The sequence below is a fragment of the Hemiscyllium ocellatum genome, chromosome 30 (genome assembly GCF_020745735.1).
Source record: "Hemiscyllium ocellatum isolate sHemOce1 chromosome 30, sHemOce1.pat.X.cur, whole genome shotgun sequence".
Taxonomy (NCBI): Eukaryota; Metazoa; Chordata; class Chondrichthyes; order Orectolobiformes; family Hemiscylliidae; genus Hemiscyllium; species Hemiscyllium ocellatum.
In genome coordinates, this window is record NC_083430.1 from 44,405,316 (window position 1) to 44,427,348 (window position 22,033).

At 41.7% G+C, this 22,033-nt stretch overlaps 1 protein-coding gene across 3 annotated transcripts in view; it reads left to right on the plus strand.

The window, feature by feature from the left end:
• The window catches only part of LOC132830110 (eyes absent homolog 3-like), a 74,617-nt gene that overhangs the window by 338 nt on the left and 52,246 nt on the right, over positions 1-22,033 (plus strand). The gene's annotated exons all lie outside the window — the stretch shown is intronic.

A 22,033-nucleotide genomic window follows, 5' to 3' on the forward strand; every position in this document is an offset into this window, starting at 1 on the left:
GCATAGTAAGCTGGAGTGAAGTTAACTCCTACAGCTCAACAACGTTTAGGAATAGGATAAACTCTAGTTATTACCTTTCTTCTTATATGTTTAATGTCCATACTACAATTTGAAATTTATCTGATTGCAATGGCAAAAACGTTTGTAATTTAGATAAATTTAACGTGAAAGTTTTGTTCATTATACAGTTCAGAACTTGTATTAGTTGGTTTTAACATTTTCTGCTTAAGGAAGAACTATGTCAAAGCACTGGCACAATAACTACAACCTGATTTTGGATTTAACATTCTTTAAAGGTAAATTGTTTGGATAGTCTTGCAAGTTTATTTGGAAGTACATGGTACTAGCTTTCAGAGCGCTGCTCTTTCATCAGGTAGCTGTGGAACAGCTGATGATCCTGTTCCATAGCTACTTAATGAAAAAGCAGCTCTCCTAAAGCTAGTACTTCCAAATAAACCTGTTGGGCTATAACTTAGTGTTGTGTGAATTTTAATTTGTCCACCTCAGTCCAACACCGGTACCTCCACATCATGTTTGGATAGTGTTCTTCTTGATTTGTGGCATACAGGCATTTCTGGCACACAGTTTATTACCCATCAGTGATTGCCCTTGTGAAGCTGGTGATGAACTGCCTTCTTGAACACTGGTGAATGGCTTTTGATACAATTTGAAAGTATTCAAGAATCAATCACATTGTCGCTGTAGTGTCATTTTTTTTAAAAAAATCACTCAATGGCTGTGAACCTTGTCATTAGAGAAGGAGTCCAGGATTTTGGTCCACCAACAATGAAAGAATGGCAATGTCAGGATGATGTTTGATTTGGACAGGAATTTGGTGGTGGTGTTCCCATATATTCTGATGCCCTTGAGTGTTTTTGGATCTGCACTCATCCAGACAAGTGGGGAGTATTCCATCAAAAACTTCACTTCTGCCTTGTAGATGGTGGACAGGCTTTAGGGAGTCAGGAAATGCAGTACTCCTAGCCTCTGACCTGCTCTTGTGGCATTGCATTTATAGGGCTAGTTCACTTTCTGGTCAGCGCTAACCCCAGGATGTTGATAGCAGATTCAGTGATGGTAGTGCAATTGAGTGTCAAGGGATAGATTATTAAAGAAATATGGAGCAAAGTAAGTCACTAATATCAGTAATGATGACCATATCTCCAACTATCTCTTATTGAAGACAGTTATTGCCAGGCAATAACTATGGCATGCATGTTACTTGCCATTTATATGCCTGGATGTTGTCTGAGCCTTGCTGCATTTGGACATTGACCACTTCAGTATCTTAGGAGTTGTGAATGGTGCAGACCAGTTTGCAATCATCAAGGAGAGGTCATGCCTGACAAATCTGCTAGAATTCTTTGAGTAAGAAACAAGCAGGTAAGAGCAAGGAGTGCCAATGGATGTTATCTATCTGGACTTCAAAAAAGCATTTAACAATGTGCCACACAGGAGGCTGCTGAGTAAGATAAGGGTCCATAGTGTTAGAGGCAAGGTGCCAGCATGGATAGAAGATTTTCTGGCAGAAAACAGCCAGAGAGTGGGGATAAAAAGGGTTTTTTTCAGGATGGCAGCTGCTGACAAGTCGTGTTCGTGAGGGTCTGTATTGGGACCACAGCTTTTCACTATACATTAATGATTTCGATGAAGAATCTGAGGGCATTCTGGCGAGGTTTGCAGGTGATACAAAGATAGGTAGAAGGACAGTTAGTATTGAGGAGGCAGGCAGGCTGCAGAACAATTTGGACAGGTTAGGAGAGTGGGCATAGAAGAGGCAGATGAAGAACAACATGGGAATGTGTGAGGTCATGCACTTTGGTAAGAAGAGTAGAAGCACGGACTGTTTTCCAAATGGGGAGAAAATTCAGAAGTCTGAAGTGCAAAGAGACTTGGGAGTTCTAGTCCAGAATTCTCTCAAGGTAAATTCGCAGGTTGGGTCAGTCATTAGGAAGGCAAATGCAATGGTGGTATTTATTTTGAGACGACTTGAATATAGAAGCAGGGACGTACTTCTGAGTCTCTATAAGGCTCTGATCAAACCACATTTTGAGTATTATATGCAGTTTTGGGCCTGATATAACAAAGAAAATTTACAACCCAGGAACAGGTCCTTCCACCCTCCAAGCCTGAGCTAATCTGTATCAACTGTCTAAACCTGTCGTCCAGTTCCTAAGCATCTGTATCCCTCTGCTCCCCACCTACTCGTGCATCTCTCCAGACGCATCTTAAATAAATCTGCCGTGCCTGCCTCTACCACGTCTGCTGGCAACACGTTCTAAATGTCCACCACCCTCTGTGTGAAGTACTTGCCGCGTGTATCTCCCTTAAATTTTCCACCTCTCACCTTGAAAGAGTGACCTCTCGTTATTGAATGCTTCACCCTGGGAAAAAGCTTGCCTGTATCCACCTTTTCTATACCCTTCATGATTTTGTAAATCTCAATCAGGTCCCCCCCCCCCATCTCCTTTTTTCTAATAAAAATAAACCTAACCTACTCGACCTTTCTTCGTAGCTAGCACCTTCCATTACCAGGCAACATCCTCATAAACCTTCTGTGCACTCTCTCCAAAATGTCCACGTCCTTTTGGTAATGTGGCAAACAGAACTGTACACAGTATTCTAAGTGCGGCCAAACCTGGGGATTTGTCCACCTTAATAATCTCTAGCCTACCCAACACATCTTCCCTACTTATGTCAATGTGATCCAGACTAATCAAACTTCTATCTCTAATCTCAACATTCATCATGTTCCTCTCCTCAGTGAACTCTGATGCAAAGTAATCACCCAGAATCTCACCCATTCGCTCAGGTTCGACACACAGCCTTCCTTCGTTATCCTTTAGTGGACCAATTCTTTCTCTAGGAACCCGCTTGCTTCTTATATAAGAATAAAATGCTTTGGGTTCTCCTTAATTCTGCTCGCTAAAGCTATTTCTTGACACCTTTTAGTCCACTTGATTCCTCGTTAAAGACTTGGCCTACTCTTCCGATATTCCTCCAGGACCCGTTCTGTTCTTTGCTGCCTAGACCTTATGTACGCTTCCCTTTTCCTCTTGGCTAGTCGTATAATTTCTCCTGTCATCCATGGTTCACAAATCTTGCCCTTCCTATCCTTTGCCTTCAATGGGACATGTCTATCCTGCACTATCTTTAACCTATCTTTGAAAGCCTCCCACATCTCAAATGTCAACTTTCCTTCAAATAGCTTTGTCCAATTCACATATCTGAGCTCCTGCCTAACTTTGATATAATTGGCCTTGGCCCAGTTTAGTACTGTTCCCTTACGACCACTCTCTTCTTTATCTACGAGTATTCTAAAACTTACAGAATTGTGGTCACTGTTCCCAAAGAAATCCCCCAATGCAACTTCTACCACCTGTCTTGGCTCGTTCCCCAGTACCAGGTCCAATATGGCCCCTTTGCTTGCCGGACTATTGACATACTGCTCTAGAAAACTCTCCTGGATGCTTCTTACAAATTCTACCCCATCCAGACCTCTGACGCTAAGTGTATCCCAGTCAATGTTGGGAAAATTAAAATCTCCCATCACCACTACCCTATTGTCTCTACATCTTTCCATAATCTGTTCACCTATTTGTTCTTCTACCTCACGCTCACTATTGGGAGGCCTGTCATACAGCCCAACAATGTAACTGCACCCTTCTTATTTCTCAGCTTCACTACCCAAGATCTCCATAGTGTGCTCCTTTAGCACAGCCACGATATCGTCCCTGACCAGCAATGCAACACCACCCCCCTTTTACTTCCCTCCCTGTCCTGTCCGAAGCGTTTATATTCTGGAACATTTAGTTGCCAATCATCATGCCTTTCCTTCAACCAAGTCTCTGTGATTGCAATAATGTCATACTCCCAGGCACCAATCCAAGACCTAAGTTCATCTGCTTTATACACACTATACTCCTTGCATTAAAGTAGATGCATTTCAAGCCACCAGTTCTTTTGCCTTCATCTGCTCTCTGCCTACTCTTCCCTTTATTAATGCTATCTTCATAATTCTTACAGTCTCAACCTCGCTGCCTATTTGTTTTCTCTTCTGGTTCCCAGTCCCCTGCAACATTAATTTAAAACATCCCCAACAGCAGTAGCAAAAACTCCCCCAAGGACATTGGTTCCAGTCTGGTTCAGATGTAGACCGTCCATTTTATAATAGCCCCACCTTCCCCAGAACCGGTCCCAATGTCCAACAAATCTGAATCACTCCCTCCTACACCATCTCTCAAGCCACGTGTTCATCCTGCCTATGTTTTCATTTCCATGTTGGCTAGCACGTGGTGCTGGTAGTAATCCCAAGATCACTACCTTTGAGGTCCTCCTCTTTAACTTCTCTCCTAGCTCCCTGAATTCTTCTTTCTCATCTCGTTTTCTATTTATGTCGTTGGTGCCTATATGCACCAAGGCAATTGGCTGTTCACCCTTCCGGTCGGTGACATCCCTGACCCGAGCACCTGGGAGGCAACATACCATCCGGGAGTCCCATTTTCGACCATAGAACTGCCTATCTACTCCCCTCACAATAGAATCCCCTATAACTATGGCCCTACGAGTCTTTTTCCCGTTCTTCTGAACAGCATGGTATACCTGTTTTGGAGAAAGATGACCGCAGGGGACACCTGCACTGCCTTCCTACTCTTTTTCTGTCTTTTGGTCACCCATTCACTGTCTCCCTCAGCAATTCTAACCTGTAGGTGTTCAAAGTTTGGGAGAAGATTTGTAGCTTGGGTGCTCGTTGTTGTGGTTCTGTTCACCGAGCTGGGAATTTGTGTTGCAAACGTTCGTCCCCTGTCTAGGTGACATCCTCAGTGCTTGGGAGCCTCCTGTGAAGCGCTAGAATGCCTCTAGGAATTCCCTGGCTGTTCTTTGTTTGGCTTGCCCTATAATAGTAGTGTTATAATAGTGTTATATAATACTAATGTGACCACTAGGACTCATAACAGCACACAAACCAACAGCCACTCTCAGACAACAACTCACCAGAACGAAGAACCCGATACCCAGCATGAGCAAAACCAATGTAGTGTACAAAATCCCATGCAAGGACTTCACAAAACACTACATAGGACAAACATGAAGACAGCTAATGATCTGCATCCATGAACACCAACTAGCCACGAAACGACACGACCAGCTATCCTTAGTAGCCACACATGCAGATAACAAGTAACATGAATTCGACTGGGGCAACACTACTATTATAGGGCAAGCCAAACAGAGAACAGCCAGGGAATTCCTAGAGGCATGGCACTCATCCACAGATTCAATTAATAAGCACATCGATCTGGACCCAATATACTGACCACTGCAGCAGACAGCTGGAACTGACAACCAGAAGCGGCAGATTCAAACCACTACAAATGCCGGAGGAAAGACCACACAAGCGCTTCACAGGAGGCTCCCAAGCACTGAGGATGTCACCTAGACAGGGGACGAAACATTTGCAACACAAATTCCCAGCTCAGCGAACAGAACCACAACAATTCTAACCTGCGGTGTGACCAGTTCACTAAACATGCTACCCATGACCACCTCAGCATTGCGAATGCTCCACGGTGAGTCCTTCCACAGCTCCAGAGCCATCATGCGGTCAAACAAGAGCTGCAGCTAAACATACTTCTTGCAAGTGTAAGAGTCAGGAACGTAAGACATGTTTCTAAGCTCCCAAATCAAGCAAGAGGCACATGCCACGGGTCTGAGGTCACCTGCCATTGTAAACTTAGTTTATATGAACTAACTAAAACCAAGCAATGCACTTAAATATATGAAAAAGAAAGATAAAGAAAAAATAAAAGTCTTATCTTACTGAGTCTTTTTCTTCCGGTTGGGGGGTGGGGGGGTGCAGGAGGGAGGGAGGTACTACACATGTAGTATCTCTGGTTTAGCCATTGCCCAATTATAAATTAAGCCCGTACATTCCCGGCAGCCCTCGCTTCACTCCTCCTCACCTCGCCACACTGTCAAAATGGAGGTCTGACTCCCGAGGTAAGTGCCTTTTTAAGCGGGAAAACTTATCCTTCCCATCAGCCCTCGCTTCAATCCTTCTCCTCTCCTCGCCGCACTGTCAAAACGGAGGCCTCAGGAAAGATGTACTGGCTTTGGAGCATGTTCAGAGGATGTTCATAAAAATGGTCCCAGGAATGAACTGCTTAACATATATGGACATTTGAGGACACTGGGACTGTACTCGATGGAATTTAGAAGGATGAGTGGAGGATCTAATTGAAATTTACAGAATACTAAATGGCCTGGACAGTGTGGATGTTGGGAAGATGTTTCCATTGGGAGGAGAATCTAGGACCTGAGGCCTTAGAGTAAAGGGAAATACTTGTAGAATGGAGATAGAGAAATTTCTTCAGCCATAGAGTGGTTAGTCTATGGAATTCACTGCCACAGAAGGCTGTAGAAGCCAGGACATTGAGTATATTTAAGACGGAGATAGATAGATTCTTCATTGTCAAAGAGATTAAGGGTTATGGGGAGAAAGCAGGAGAATGGGGTTGAGAAATCTATCAACCATGATTGAATGGTGGAGCAGACTTGATGGGCTGAATGGCGTAATTTTTGCTTCTGTGACTTACGGTCTAATTAGGGTATACTGGATGATAACTGCAAATTTCCTCAATAACATTGTAAAAACCAAAACAGAAGTTCCTGATGAAACTCAGCAGGGCTGGCAGCATCTGTGAGAAGAAAGCAGAGTTAACATATAGAGTCTGGTGACTTAATCAGAAATTAAAGCAAAATGCTGTGAACCGTGGATTTGTCAATATGCCAAGGAGGATAAGGATACTCAACACCCCGAGTGCAGGCACCCATCTCCCCATCCCCTCATGATGACAATTGTAACTATGTAACCTTGTCACCTGTAGTCATTCCTGAAGAAGGGCTTATACCCGAAACGTCGAATCTCCTGTTCCCTGGATGCTGCCTGACCTGCTGCGCTTTTTCAGCAACACGTTTTCAGCACTTGTAGTCAAGGTCAGATCTGTATTTGGTGAAATCACTGTTTTGAGGGAGGGCTGTACCAGATACAGGAGATGGTCGATGTGTTGTTGCTGAAAGTTGATTTGAAATCATGTAGTAGGGCAAAAATGGAACTTCAGAATGGAAAAGGTGTTACAATGATGAGCTATTGGGAAGTCAAATATTTTCATTCATGAGACTAGTTGTTCACAACCTTCCAGTTTATTAATTTGTGTAGGAAATGCCAAGTGCATATTTTATTCATAGCTATTCTGTGGTCCTGTTTGTATAGTATTAATGTTAAAAGAAACTTTATCATCTGTATATTTAAGCATTATCGAAAAACTAATTGCCACCCTGTGGAATAAGTGGAAAAGGGGATGACAGCTAAATACTGTATTTCCAAATTGTTTGTTAAAACACATCTTTTTATGGATTTCCTAAAACATTAAATGTAAACATGCCAGTACTTCTCAACAACTGGCTTCAATTGAAATTTAAACAAGGTATTTTGGTAATGTGTTAACATTGTTCTCCGTCATGTCTTTGAGTTTTTGCCATGCTTGCAAATGGTAAGGAATTCTTTTGTAGAATGAAATCATCTTTGAGTTTGTAGACATTTCATGCTGCATCTGAATCCTGCATGTCTTAATATTTGAGGTCTTGGAAGTACCCACTATGCTTGGAATAGATTTGATCCATGACTTGTGATTCAAGGAGCTTGAACATCTATGCCTGTATCTCACTTTTAAACTTTTCCATAATCTGTGTATGACAAAATCATGATTTCACTTTCTCAGATTTTTTTCTTCTTTTTGAAAGGCACAACAAAATACTGGTTTTGCCAAACGTTATAGCAATTGACTTGATTATTTAGTGTTTGAGAAGTCAATTGGTATGTGAAGGGCAGCAGCCCTTTGAGCAGTGGCAATGTTTCAGTTAGGCTAATACTGCCTGAAGGCATTGTTTTATCTGAAATGTGGCCCTGATGAATTTCCTGGAATGTAAACAGATTTATATGCTACTAATGAAAGGTGGCTAAATTATGGCCTCACATTGTATGAGCCTGATGCTGTGTCCTTTTATTGATGGTGACATTATAAAGAGGTGACTGCATTCTGGGAGATAGTTGACTGGTTGCCTAAATTTGACAACATTATTCATAGTGGGTATGATTTAAGTTGGTAATCAGAATATTAAGAAAATTAAGAGCTCCTATGTTCTCTATTAGGCTACTATGAGCACATGAATCGTGAAGGAATGTTAGGTGCTTTATTTAATATGATAGTGGGAATGAAAATTATGTGAAAGAAGTCAATTAACGAACTACGATAACTACAGACCAGAAAAATGTTGAAAAAAAATGGTCAAACTCAAGGACAAGATTGCATTCATCTACAATCCTGAGGGAACATGGCTTGGTTTTGGATATGAGCTTAATTTACCTGGTGTAGGATTGAAAAGGTACAAATATTGCTTTAGTTCTGTATTTGAAATTGACTTTTGTTCCCTTGTGGCATAATGTTATTTTGAATGCATCTGAATGATTGATTCACCAGATCCTTGGTGTTTCCAGGATTCATTCTCTTACTGTAAAACCCAAATATTTCTTGATTTTAAAGATTGTCCTTCTGTACTATTGCCTGCAGCCTGTATCTCAATGGTTTCACAAGTTCATTGACATTGTGGCCTATATTTTCTGTCATATTGCTGATTGTACCCTTTGCACCTGAACATTGCTGGAAAGAAATACTTTCAGAGGTTTTTTTTAGTGTTTCTGCCATTTGTTTTAGCAGTGTGTGCGCATTTTAAATGTTACTCTTTTCAAGTATAGAAGTCTGTCCGTATTCAATATTTTAGCACTGTCTAACAACTGAAATGCCAGCACAGTGTGAAATGTTTGCAGTCTTGCATACAATCTACTGAATTCCCATTATGTACTTTCTTATGAACTCAGAGTCATATAGACAGGCCCCTCGGCCCAAACTGATCCATGCCAACCACTCTAACCTCATTTCCCTGCATTTAGCCCATATCCTTCTAAATCTTTCCTATCCATGTATTTGTCCAAATGCCTTTTAAATGTTGTTAATGTACCCACTTCAACCACTTTCGCTGGTAGCCCAGAACCCTGGGAAAAGGACAGTACATTGACCCTATCCATGCCTATTATAGAAGTGTATAAGATCATAAAATCCCCCCTCATTCTCTGAAGCTTGAAAGAAAAAGTCCTAGCTTGTTCAATCTCTCCCTGTAACTCAGACTATTGAGTCCTGGCGTCATCCTTTTAAATTCCTACTGAACTCTTTCCAGTTTAATAACTTACTTCCTATAGCAAGGTGACCAAAACTGAACACAATATTCCAAGTGCGGCTTCACCAATGCCCTGTACAACTGCAACATATCTTCCCAACTTCTATGCTCAGTGCCCTGACTGATGAAGGCCAGTGTGCCAGAAGCTACCTGCATTGCCCTGTCTACCTGTGATTCCATTTTGAGAACCATGTAACTGAACGCCTTGGTCCCCCTATTTCATTACAGTCCTTAAGACTCTACCATTCACCAAGAAACTCCTACCTTGATTTGACTTTCCAAACTGCAAGACCGTGCACTTATCCATGTTAAAACTCCAACGGCCATTTCTCGCCCACTTGCCAACTGATCAAGGTCCTGCTGCATTTTCTGATGACTTTCCTTGCCGTCCATGATACCACATATGCCATCTGCGAACTTCCTAATTATGCCTTGTACATTCTCATCCAAATCATTGCTAGTTGTTAATTATATCAATGTGTCCAGCACCAACCCCTGAGGTAGTCCACTAGTCAAAGGCCTCCAGTCTGGCATGTATCCTTGCACTATTACCCTCTGCTTCCTACCATCAAGCCAATTGTGTATCTAGTTTGCCAGCTCCTCCTGGGTTCCATGTAATCTAACCTTCCAGAGCAGCCTACCATGTGAAATCCTATCAAAGTCCTTACTGAAATCCATACAGACCACGTCTACTGTCCTGCCCTCATAAAACTTCCTAGTTACTTCATCAAAGAACTCTTAACAAATTTGTGAGGCATAATATCCCATACACAAAGTCGTGCTGACTACTCCTAATCAAACCCTACCTTTGTAAATGCATGTATATCACATCTCTCAGAATCTTATCTAGTAACTTACCTACCACAGAGGTAAGGCTTACTGGTCTATAGTCCCCAGCTTTTCCTTTGCTGCCCTTCTTGAATAATAGCACAACATTCACTACTCTCCAGTCTTCTGGGACCTCACCTGTGGCTAACAATGATGCAGAAATATTAGCCAGGGTCCCACATTTTTTTTAGGCTCTTGCAGTGTTCTTGGATATATCTGGTCAGGACCAGGAGATTTATCCATCTTCATACATTCTAATATGTCTTACACCACCCCTAATGTGATATGGACTGACCCCAGAATATGACTACTAACTTTCCCAAGTCTTTGTCTTTCTCCACGGTAAACACAGGAGAAATATTTATTGAGGACCTCGACCATCTCTTGTGGGTCTATGCGCACACACGTCCACTTTGGTCCTTGACAGGTCCTAATCTCTCTCTCGTTATTCTTTCTCCTTTTTCATATACTCAAAGAACCTCTTTGGGTTCACCGTAATCTTCTCAGCCAAAGCTATCTCATGCCGTGTTTTTGCCCTCCCGATTTCCTCCTCCAGTAAATTCATGTATCCGCTATATACCTTCAGGAATTCCCTTAATCCCGCTACTTGTACCTGTGCAAATCTCCTTTTTTTCTGATGAAAACCACTATCTCTTGTCATCCAGGGTTCCCTATTGCTGTTTACCTTGCCTTTCACCCTCACAGGAGCACATCGACCTTGAACTCCAGCTATTTCACTTGCTGGAGATCCCTTTGCCTGCAAACAAATTACTCCAATCAGCACCTGCAAGCTCCTGTCTAATTTCTATCAAAATTTTGTCTTGCCACATTTTAGCACTTGATCTTCTCCATACCTATTTTAAAATTAATAGAACTATGGTCGCTGGCCCCAAAGTGCTTCCCCCACTGTCATCTCGGTCACCTGTCCTGCCCTATTTCCCAAGAGTATGTCGAGTTTTGCCCCTTTCTAAGTAGGATCCTCTCTATACTGCTTGAGGAAATATTCCTGAACGTACTTAACAAATTCCACTCCATCTAAGCCCTTAATACTAAGGCTCTTAACTCTTAACTCTTTCTAAACTTGTCCAAATCTGACCATGCTACATAAGCAGCTAGTACGTGTTTTTGATAAATTTTATCTGGAAGAAAGTGAGGACTGCACATGCTAGAGATCAGAGTCGAAGACTGTGGTGATGGAAAAGCACACCTGGTCAGACAGCATCCGAGGAGCAGGAAAATTGATGTTTTGAGCATAAGCCCTTCATCAGGAATGAACCTTGTGGCCCAAGGGGGCTGAGAGATAAATGGAGAGTAGGACTGGGTGGAAGGTAGCTGGGATTGCAATAGGTAGATGAAGGTGGGGGTGATGGTGATGGGTTAGAGAGGAAGGTGGAATGGATATGTGGGAAGGAAGATGGATGGGTAGGATAGTTCAGGAGGTCAGTAATGAATTGGAAAGTTGGATCTGGGATAAGGTGGTGGAGGGGAAATGAGGAAACTGGTGAAATTCACATTGATCTTGTGTGGTTGAAGAGTCCCAAGGCGGATGATGAGGCATTCCTCTGTTAGGTTCTATTCCCGAGGTTTCACACATGAGATGCAATTCGCACACACTAACTTCTGCAAACAGTTAAAGTTTATTTAAGCTTGTACAAGCCAGGTGACCCCTCTGACACTCTTCATCGGGTGTGCAAAGTCGAGGCCCGAACAAAGAAAACACATCCCCTTTATACAGGTCAGTTGGTATTGCTTCCAGCTATTCTGGCCACTTCCCCCATGTTACCCCAGGTACAATGGTGGGATGAGGTCATCCTTGGAGATAATGTAAATGTAAATGCCCTAATCTCAGGGAATCATATGCAAAAGGTTTCCAGACTCCATGATTCACCAAGACAATGTAGGTGTGATATGTTCTAGCTTCGGGGTGGCCCTGCAAATGGCTTCTGGCTCCGCTACTTCCCCAGACAATGTAGTTGTGATATGCTTCAGTATCGTGGGATGATTGCGCAAATGAATTTGATTGACTGAGGATGCTTATGAAAGCATTTCTAATGGAAGGGGCTGAATGAGAGTTTAATTTTGATATTGGTAGGAGAGTAGTTGTAGTAAATGACTATCTAAATGAAGTGGGAGTCACTTGCATTCCTGCATGAATGTCATCCCCACCCACTTCCAGACTGTTTAGCTTCTGGAGGAAGACAGTATAATTTACCCTTTAATATTACACTAATGTGCAGAGAGATAGTCCAATTTACTCTTTTAACATTACCTCTCCTCCAGACATTAGATGGTTAGGGTTTGGTGGTGGAGGAGGCCCAGGATCTGGGCCAGGAAATGTTATCCACAAAAATTAGCGCTAACAAATGGTCCTGTTTCGATGATGGTAGTGAAGGCATTTGTCGACATCTCTTTGGTAGTGTAACCTAGGTCCATGTGAGCACTTTCTGTTGTTCCGCAAGAAATAAGGTGCACATTTAGAAAACATGGCTAGATAATCATTCCCTAAAACTTTGCATTTTGATTGAATCATCCTCTGCGAGCAGTATTGTCCACGATAAGTTTAGATTAGATTAGACTTAGTGTGTGCCCAACAAGTCCACACCAACCCGCCGAAGCGCAACCCACCCATACCCCTACATTTACCCCATACCTAACACTACGGGCAATTTAGCATGGCCAATTCACCTGACCCGCACTTACGGTATGGAAACAGGTCCTTCGGCCCAACAAGTCCACACCAACCCTTCAAAGAGCAACCCACCCATTCCCCTACATTTACTCCTTCACCTAACACTACAGGCAATTTAGCATGGCCAATTCACCTAACCTGCATATTTTTGGACTATCGGAGGAAACTGGAGCACCCGGAGGAAACCCACACAGACACGGGGAGAACGTGCAAACTCCACACAGTCAGTCGCCTGAGTTGGGAATTGAACCCGGGTCTCAGCTAACCACTGTGCCACCGTGCCGCCTACCAAGTTCTCGAGTGTTCAGGCATACATTTTTCAATTAGTTTTATTTCAACCAACCACACAGCATAAAACATTTCTCCTCTGACTGACTCTCCTTTTTAGTTAATTGTATTAAAAATGTATGAAATTAGTTCACAGCATCTGTTTGCTTTGTTACCTTTAGCATCCTAATAACCGACTTAGATCTTAATATCAGCAAGGAATTCATTTCCTGTTAAGCAGATGCAGCATTACAGCTTGCACATGAAGGAAGTCCACAAGGTATTTCAGTGTGACTGAGAAATACTGGATTTTTAAAAATTTCATACATAGGATATTGTGTCTCTGCATGGGCCAGGATTAATTGCCCAACCTTAGTTGTTTTTGAGAAGGCGGTTGGAGCAGCTTGCTTGAACCACCACAGTCCATTCCTGTAAGTAGAGTGCTGTTCGAGAGAGAGCTCCAATGTTTTGATCCAAAGACACAAGAAACAGCGAAATATTTCTGGGTCAAAATGGTGACTCGCTTGCAGGAAAAGCAGGTGCTCTTGTACATCTGCTGCTACCACCCTTCTTGAGGGTAGACATCGTGGATTTGGAAGGTGCTATCTAAGGAACTTTGAATGGTACACATCACTGCTACTCAGTATATGGTGGTGGAGGGAGTGGGTATTTGAGGATGTGGTGCCAATCACATGATTGCTTTGTCCTGGATGGTAGCAAGGTATTTTTTGTTTTGTTGGAGCTGCACTTATCAAGACAGCAAGGGCAAAATCCACCACATTTCTGACTTGTGCTTTACAGTTGGTGAGCAATCTTTGGGGAATCAGGAGTTATCAGTGACTGCAGTATCCTAGAGTTGCGATTGTTGAGCACGTACATTTGTATGACCAGTGCAATTTATTTTCTTGGGCAGTGGTAACCCCAGTGATATTGATAATGGGGGATTCAGCGATGACGACGACATTGTATGTCAAGGGCTGATGTTTAGATTCTTTCTTGTTGGAGGTGACCATCATCTGGCACTTCGTGGTACAAATGTTACCCCATATCAGCCAAAATCTGGATATTGTCAAAGTCTTTACTGCATTTGATTTGATTTGATTTGTTCTCACGTGTATCTTATTACAAAATGCAGTAAAAAATGTTGCATAATATTAATATTTCCAACACCATCTTAAAACACAGAAAAATAAACCATAACACAGAATATAAAAGAAGAAGAATTAAGAAATAATGTCCAACTTTACAATCCTTATTGAGTGCTCTGTTGTGGGTCATGGCCTTATGGCCAGGCATGACTCCCCTTCACCATGTCACTCCAGTTGTAATGAAAGTCTGCACTCTTCAGTGCCGTCTCACCTCCACTGACATAGTCAGCACTGTCTTGATTACAAAACTGGAATAAAACAAACCAAAATAAAGGAAAAAAAGCCAAAATGAATAAGAAATATCCAGGTAATAAAGTCTTATTTAAGTCTTATCTCCAGACAGGCACCCAGGCCAAGCCTAGGCTATCACCTCTGATTCTATAACTATTGGTGTCGCAACCAGGGCCTGGAATATGCTCGGGCAGGGCCCTTCCACAGTCTCCAATTGCCAGATCCTGAAACATGCTCGGACAAAGTATGTTTGCAGCCTGTGATCAGCATTTCCTGTATCATGGTCAGGCAGGGACTGTCACCTTGCTGTACTGAAGAAAATCTGTTAAACAAAGGGGAAAAAGAAAGAAAGAGCTCAGGAGCTTGAACACTGTGCTGGTACTCTGCAGCTGTCTTGGAACCAAACCATTTGGGCCTGAAATGCTTTAGTGTCCGAGTCATGAATGGTGCTGACCATTGTGCAATCATCCACACATATCTCTATTTCTGACCCCATGATATAGGAAAAGCCATTGTCAAAATAGCTTGGTTGGGCCTAGGACACTGTATTTTAATATTTTTTACTGCAAGCTTGGGTCATGGAATTCGAAGTTTAAGCAAATGGGTTTGTCTGTGTCAATGGGGTTAACAATTAAAAACTATAATATCTCTAATTCCAAATGAGGAAGTTGCCCAAAATTCTGAGGGAATTACAAAAGTCATATGGCAACAATTTTAAAGACTGATTCATTCCAGACTGAGGAAGTTGCTTGCGAAGAGATGTACAAAGCTCAAGTGCTGAGAGTTCTTTCGATACAGAAACATGTGCACAACAGTATTGCTAAGAAAAAGGAGTTTAAAGCAATGAAATTTATTAATAATCACAGAGTTGGGATATAGTTGGAAAAAATGTCTTTGTTTTAAACTTTAAAAACTTCACAGAGTTGTAGCTATGGCAGTGGTAGTTTCCTTCCAGTGCACTAAGTCAGCAACGTAGTAACCCATAATTCCAAGCACAAAGAAATTACCCAGAATTCCAGAATTACCCAGGGAATTGTGCAGAGGGGCAAGGGGAGTATTTTCCAAATTGATTCAGTCTGGTCTGGGAAGCCATTCAAAAGAGAAGCATGTGTCAAGTTCCAGTGCTGAGCAGTTTTTTGAAAGAGTAACATGTGCTAAGTAGCGTTCCTGAGAAGTTTAAAATAATGAAGTGATCTTGGAATAAAAGGTTGATATTATTTGTCCCAGACTAGAGTTGGGACATAGCTGGTGGAGAGAAGTTTAAAAATTAGTTTCTGCAAGGAAAATATGGCACTAGAAGGAGACCAGGTCAGGAGCATAAATATTTACAGTTTCAGCAGAGGAGTCAAAATTTTATTAACTTTAAAGAAATGATCAGGACAGCTACCATATATACTCGAGTAATAGTCAAAGTTTTTTGACTACTTTTTAAGTTTAAATATATGGGATTGACTATTAGATGGATACTACTTTTGAGGGGCTGAAATTCATGCCAGCCAAAATTCATACCATATCATTAGCAGAAGCCCAATTGATCTTTAAAGGAATAAAGTTTACAAAAAAGAATTATGGTAATTCTGAAAACCCAGAGCAGAACAAAATAGCCAGTGGATTGGAAGACCAGCAGTGGAGCAGATCAATTGGCAGACTGGAAAGCTGGAGCGGGACATGATGGCCGGCACACTGACTCAGAAGTTGATTTGTTATCTGTGAAAAAATAGGGTTGACGTTTCGTGAGATACCTGGAAAATTCCAGGTTAATTGGCCAAAAGTAGGGGGTAAACTTTTGCATGAGATCGACTATTACTCGTGTATATGCTTTGGAGATGCCGGTGTTGGACTGGGGTGTACAAAGTTAAAAATCACACAGCACCAGGTTTAATTGGAAGCACGAGCTTTTGGAACGCTGCTCCTTCATCAGGTGGTTGTGGAGTACACAGCTGTAAGACACAGAATTTATATCAAAAGTTTACAGTGTGATGTAACTGAAATTATACATTGAAAAATACCTTGATTGTTTGTTAAGTCTCTCATCTGTTAGAATGACCATGTTAGTTTCACTTCTTTCGTATGTAAGTCGCAAAACCTTTTTTAAAAGTTACATTCTTAGGTTAACCTTAACAATTGGTGTCAGCCAGATAATATGTTGAAGGTGTTCGCCCCCTGTGTGCTGTTGTCTGTGCCATAATATTTAGACTGATTCTAATTTTTAAAAATGATTTAGCGGAGTCTTACATGGATTCATGCAGTTTTTGAGCAAAATACAATGTAAGTCTGCAAGTACAAATTCAGCCCAAAAAAGACGCTGCCTACATATAGCACATCCCAGGAACAAAATCTGGTGAACCCTTGTTGCCTACCCTCAATAACCATCATACCTTTCCCAATATAAGGAGATCAAAATAGCACAAAGTACTCCAGGTGTGGTCTAACCAAATTCATGTACAATTGAAGCAAAGCTTCATTACTCCTGTTTTCAAATCCTCTTGCAATAAAGACTAATGGACTATTAGCCTTTCTGATAGCTTGCTGCACCTGCTTATCAGCCATCAGTGACTTATCGATAAGGACAGCTTAATCCGTTTATGCACCTGTCCTCTCTGATCTCTCACCATTTAAGAAATCTCCTGCTTTTCCTACCAAAGTTGATAATCTCTAATTTTTCCACATCATGTTCCATCTATGTTCTTGCCATCTGCGAATTCTATTCAAATCTTCTTGAAAGCATTTTAAATCTCCCTCAATGTTTATTTCTGTTTTAACTTGTGAATGAAGCTTTCAGTTATCATTGCACAAATCACTCAGCTTCTGGATGTTGTCTGAACTGCTGTGCTTTTCTAGTACCTCTAATCCACAATCTCATTTCCAGCATCTGCAGTCATTGATTTTACCTACAAATCACTCAGCATCTATCTGTAATGAACAGATGGCCTATGAATTGAAAATCCTTGTTGGGCACTGCATGTCAATCTTATGAAAGCAGCATCTCTCAATTTAATATCTTTAATTGTATAAAGTAGCTGCAATTACATTAATTGCCCATTAAACTCAATAGATAATGTTCAGTCTTGTAGCTGATCATGCAAGTCACCCTCCCTGACTCAGCGAATAATCTAAATCCTTTTTGTGAAGTTCTGTGGAGATTTTTAAAACATATTAATTTTCTTTTGCATTTTCTTAATCCAGAGTTTTTTCCTCTCATTATTTGTCTGTATTTGATTTAACACAATTTAATTTTCTTCTCCATGCTCCCTATTTATTTCTTAATCTTAAAGTTTGGTGAAGGAGCTGGACTTGTATTCCCAAAATTCCAGATGTCCCTTTTGCCCTTGTAGTGCAATTAAATCCTTGCATTTGAAGCAACTCAGTGTGAAAATATTTTTTGAGCTGTACAGTGGAGACCATAACAAGTGGCATACATCATAGGATGCCCAAATACAGAAACTTTTCGACCGGTTTTGTGAATTGCATTTCAAAGCAGGTTATATATCTTAGCTTCAGCATTACAATGATACTGATCTTGAAATAGCCTGTTTATGGAGGGATGAGGGTACTATGCATCAGAAAGAGCCCTAAATTTCAGCTTTGGAGCATTTTAACATTTCTTCAATATGTTTGTTCAATAGCTGCAAGCAGTTTTATGTTCTTATTCTCTCTTCATTCGCTTGTACCCCCATCAAAAAGGATGTGGAAGATATAGAATGTAGGGGAAATAGATGGTGACATCGTGAAAAATGTCCACATTACACAGGAAGTAGTGCTGAATGTCTTGAAATGCATAAAGGTGGATGAATCCCCAGGACCTGATTAGGTGTACCCTAGAATTCTGTGGGAAGCTAGGGAAGTGATTGATGGGCCTCTTGCTGAGATATTTGCATCATTGATAGTCATAGGTAAGGTGCGGAAGACTGGATGTTGGCTAATGTGGCACCACTGTTTAAAAAGGGTGGTGAGGACAAGCCAGGGAACTATAGACCAGTGGCCCTGATGTTGGTGGGAATCCTGAGGGACAGGATGCACATGTATTTGGAAAGGCAAGGACTGATTGGGGATAGTCGACATGGCTTTGTGCATGGGAAATCATGTCTCACAAACTTGATTAATCGAGTTTTTTGAAGAAGTAACAAAGAAGATAGATGAGGGCAGAGTGGTAGATGTGATCTATATGGATTCCAGTAAGGCGTTCAACAAGGTTCCCCATGGGAGACTGGTGAGCAAGGTTAGATCTCACGGAATACAGGGAGAACTAGCCATTTGGATACAGAACTGGCTGAAAGGTAAAAGACAGCGGGTGGTGGTGGAGGTTTGTTTTTTAGACTGGAGGCCTTGTGGAGTGCCACAAGGTTCGGTGCTGGGTCCACTACTTTTCATCATTTATAAAAATGATTTGGATGTGAGCATAAGAGGTATAGTTAGTAAGTTTGCAGATGACACCAAAATTGGAGGTGTAGTGGACAGCAAAGAAGGGTACCTCAGATTACAACAGGATCTTGATCAGGTGGGCCAATGGGCTGAGGAGTAGCAGATGGAGTTTAAATTAGATAAATATGAGGTGCTGCATTTTGGGAAAGCAAATCTTAGCAGGAGTTATACACTTAATGGTAATGTCCTAGAGAATGTTGCTGAACAAAGCGACCTTGGAGTGCAGGTTCATAGCTCCTTGAAAGTGGAGTCGCAGGTAGATAGGATAGTGAAGAAGGTATTTGGCATGCTTTCCTTTATTGGTCAGAGTATTGGGAGGTCATGTTGCACTGTACAGAGCATTGCTTAGGCCACTTTTGGAATATTGTATGCAGTTCTGGTCTCCTTCCTATCGGAATGATGTTGTGAAACTTGAAAGGGTTCAGAAAAGATTTACAAGGATGTTGCCAGGGTTGGAGGATTTGAGCTATATGGAAAGTTTGAATAGGCTGGGGCTGTTTTCCCTGGAGCGTCAGAGGCTGAGAGGTGACCTTATAGAGGTTTATAAAATCATGAGGGGCATGGATAGGATCCATGAGTCCAGAACTAGAGGGTATAGGTTTAGGGTAAGAGGGGAAGATATAAAAGAGACTTAAGAGGCAACTTTTTCACGCAGAGGATGGTACATGTGTGGAATGGGCTGCCAGAGGAAGTGGTGGAGGCTGGTACAACTGCAGAATTTCAAAAGGCATTTGGATGGGTATATGAATGGGAAGGGTTTGGAGGGATATGGGTCGGATGCTAGATTGGGTTGGGATATCTGGTAAGCATGGAAGAGTTGAACCGAAGGGTATGTTTCTGTGCTGTAACATCTCTGACATTGAGGTGGTTGTACAGGATGGATCATTAAGTATTTTTATAAATAAAGTATTACAGATAAATATCAGGAAACTGAAGTTAAGGATTATCAGAATATTGAATGGTGGAGCAGACCTGATAGGTCAAATGTCCTCCAGCTCCTACAACTTATGGTCCCATTTTTCCAGTTGTCATGTCTATGCAGTTTGCCATTATCAGACTTATGAAAAATAGTAACACTGCTATTTTTGACACATTGCTGTCAGAATATTTAGTTACTATTTTTGATTTAAATTGATGCCAGTTGACTAAAAGGCGTTAATCTTACTATAGTTTCAAGGTGTTATTATCTTGCTGAAATGTAAGTTTGCTTGCTGAGCTGGTAGGTTTAATTCTCAGATGTTTCATCACCATGCCATCATAGTTGGCCGAATCTCAGATGGCGATGAAAAAACCTGGAGAAGGGAGATGCAACACCTGGAAAAATCGTGCACTGAGAATAACCTAGCTCTTCATGCCAGCAAAACCAAGGAACTCATTATTGACTTTTGGCGGGATGTGACTCATCCTCCTACACATTAACAGCACAGAGTTGGAACGAGTGAAGAGTGTCAAGCTCCTGGGAGTGGTCATCCACAACAAGCTTTCTTGGACTCTTCATGTGGACGCACTGGTTACAAAGACCCAACAACAGTTCTTCTTCCTCAGGCAGCTGAGGATTTTTGGCATGACGGCGAATACCCTTGCCAACTTTTGTGGGTGCGCCATAGAGAGCATTCAATCTGGATGTATCACTACCTGGTATGGCAACTGTACCATCCAAGATCGGAGATGGTGACAGAGAGTGGTGAACTCGGCCTGGACGATCACAAAGGCCAACCTCCTATCTATAGAATCCATCTACCAGGCCCCCTGTCAAGGAAAGGCTGCCAAAATTCTTAAAGATCCATCCCACCCTAGCAATATTTTTCTGCAACTTCTACCATCGGGGAGAAGATACAGAAAGCTGAACACATGCACAAGCTGGTTTCGCAACAGTTTCTACCCTACTGTTGTTAGAATACTGAATGGACTCTCAAACTCTTAACATTCACATGTACCTGTGTTTTTGTTTTCGTTGCTGTTTACTTATTGTGCACTTATCGATGCCTCGGTGCATGTGACAATAAAGTCAATTCGATTCAATTTAATTCATGCTAGGTAACATCATCAATGAGCCTCCGGACAAGTGCTGGTGTTCTGTCCCGCTTGCTATGTGTGTGTCTTGGTCTGTTAAGGTGGATGATATTAACTCCAGTTCTTTTTCTCAGAGGTTGGTAAATGGGGTCCGGACCCCATGTGTTTATTGATGGAGTTTCGGTTTGAATGCAGGGTCTCTAGGAATTCCTGTGCATGTCTCTGTTTAGCCTGTCCTAGGATGAAAGTGTTGTCCCAGTCGAAGTGGTATCATTCTTTTGTTATTGGTGTAAGGATACTAGTAAGGTGGCTGGTTGGTATTCATGTGTCCTGGTGGCCAGGTTCTCACCTGTCTGTCCAATGTAGTTTTTGTTACACCTTGCAGACTATTTTGTATATGACATTTGTTTTGCTAGTTGTTGGTACAGGGTCCTTTTAGGTTCATCAGTAGCTGTTTGTGTGTTGGTAGATATGTGGGCTACCTTGATGCCAAAGGGTTGGAGTAGTTTGGTTGTCATCTCCGAGAAGATTTTGATGTATGGTCATGTGGCTAGGATCTCTGAGCATGTTGTGTCTACTTGTTTCGGTTTGTTGTTTTAACAATCGGTCCACTAACAGACACTGAGAAAGCCATCCTAGTAAGAGGGATGAACTACAACTACTTAGACGTAGACAAAAAGGACTTCCTAGCAGCATTGGAATCAATCCTGAAAGATAATGGACTCACGGAAGAAACCAAGCAGACCATCAGACCATCCAACAAACAGTAGCATCAACACTAAGCAGGAAGAAAGATGGAAACACCCTCAACACACAGGAAAGGAAAGCCCTACCTGCAGACAAAGGGCACAAGGCCATCATCTTAAACAGAGCACAGTACATTGAAAAGGCAAACTCCATACTCACCGACATGTACCAACAGGTGGCGATAGATCCAACTCCACAGCTAGAAAGCTGTATCACAACAACACTGAAGAAACTCCATAAATCAGGTGAAATTAACAAGAAATCCCCAAAGAATTAAACCTGATGGATCCAACACACCCCACTTCTCTATATGGATGACACCTTTGTCATCATGAAATGGAACAAATTAGAGGAAACTACAATATCATCAACAACATCCTTACTGGCATAAATT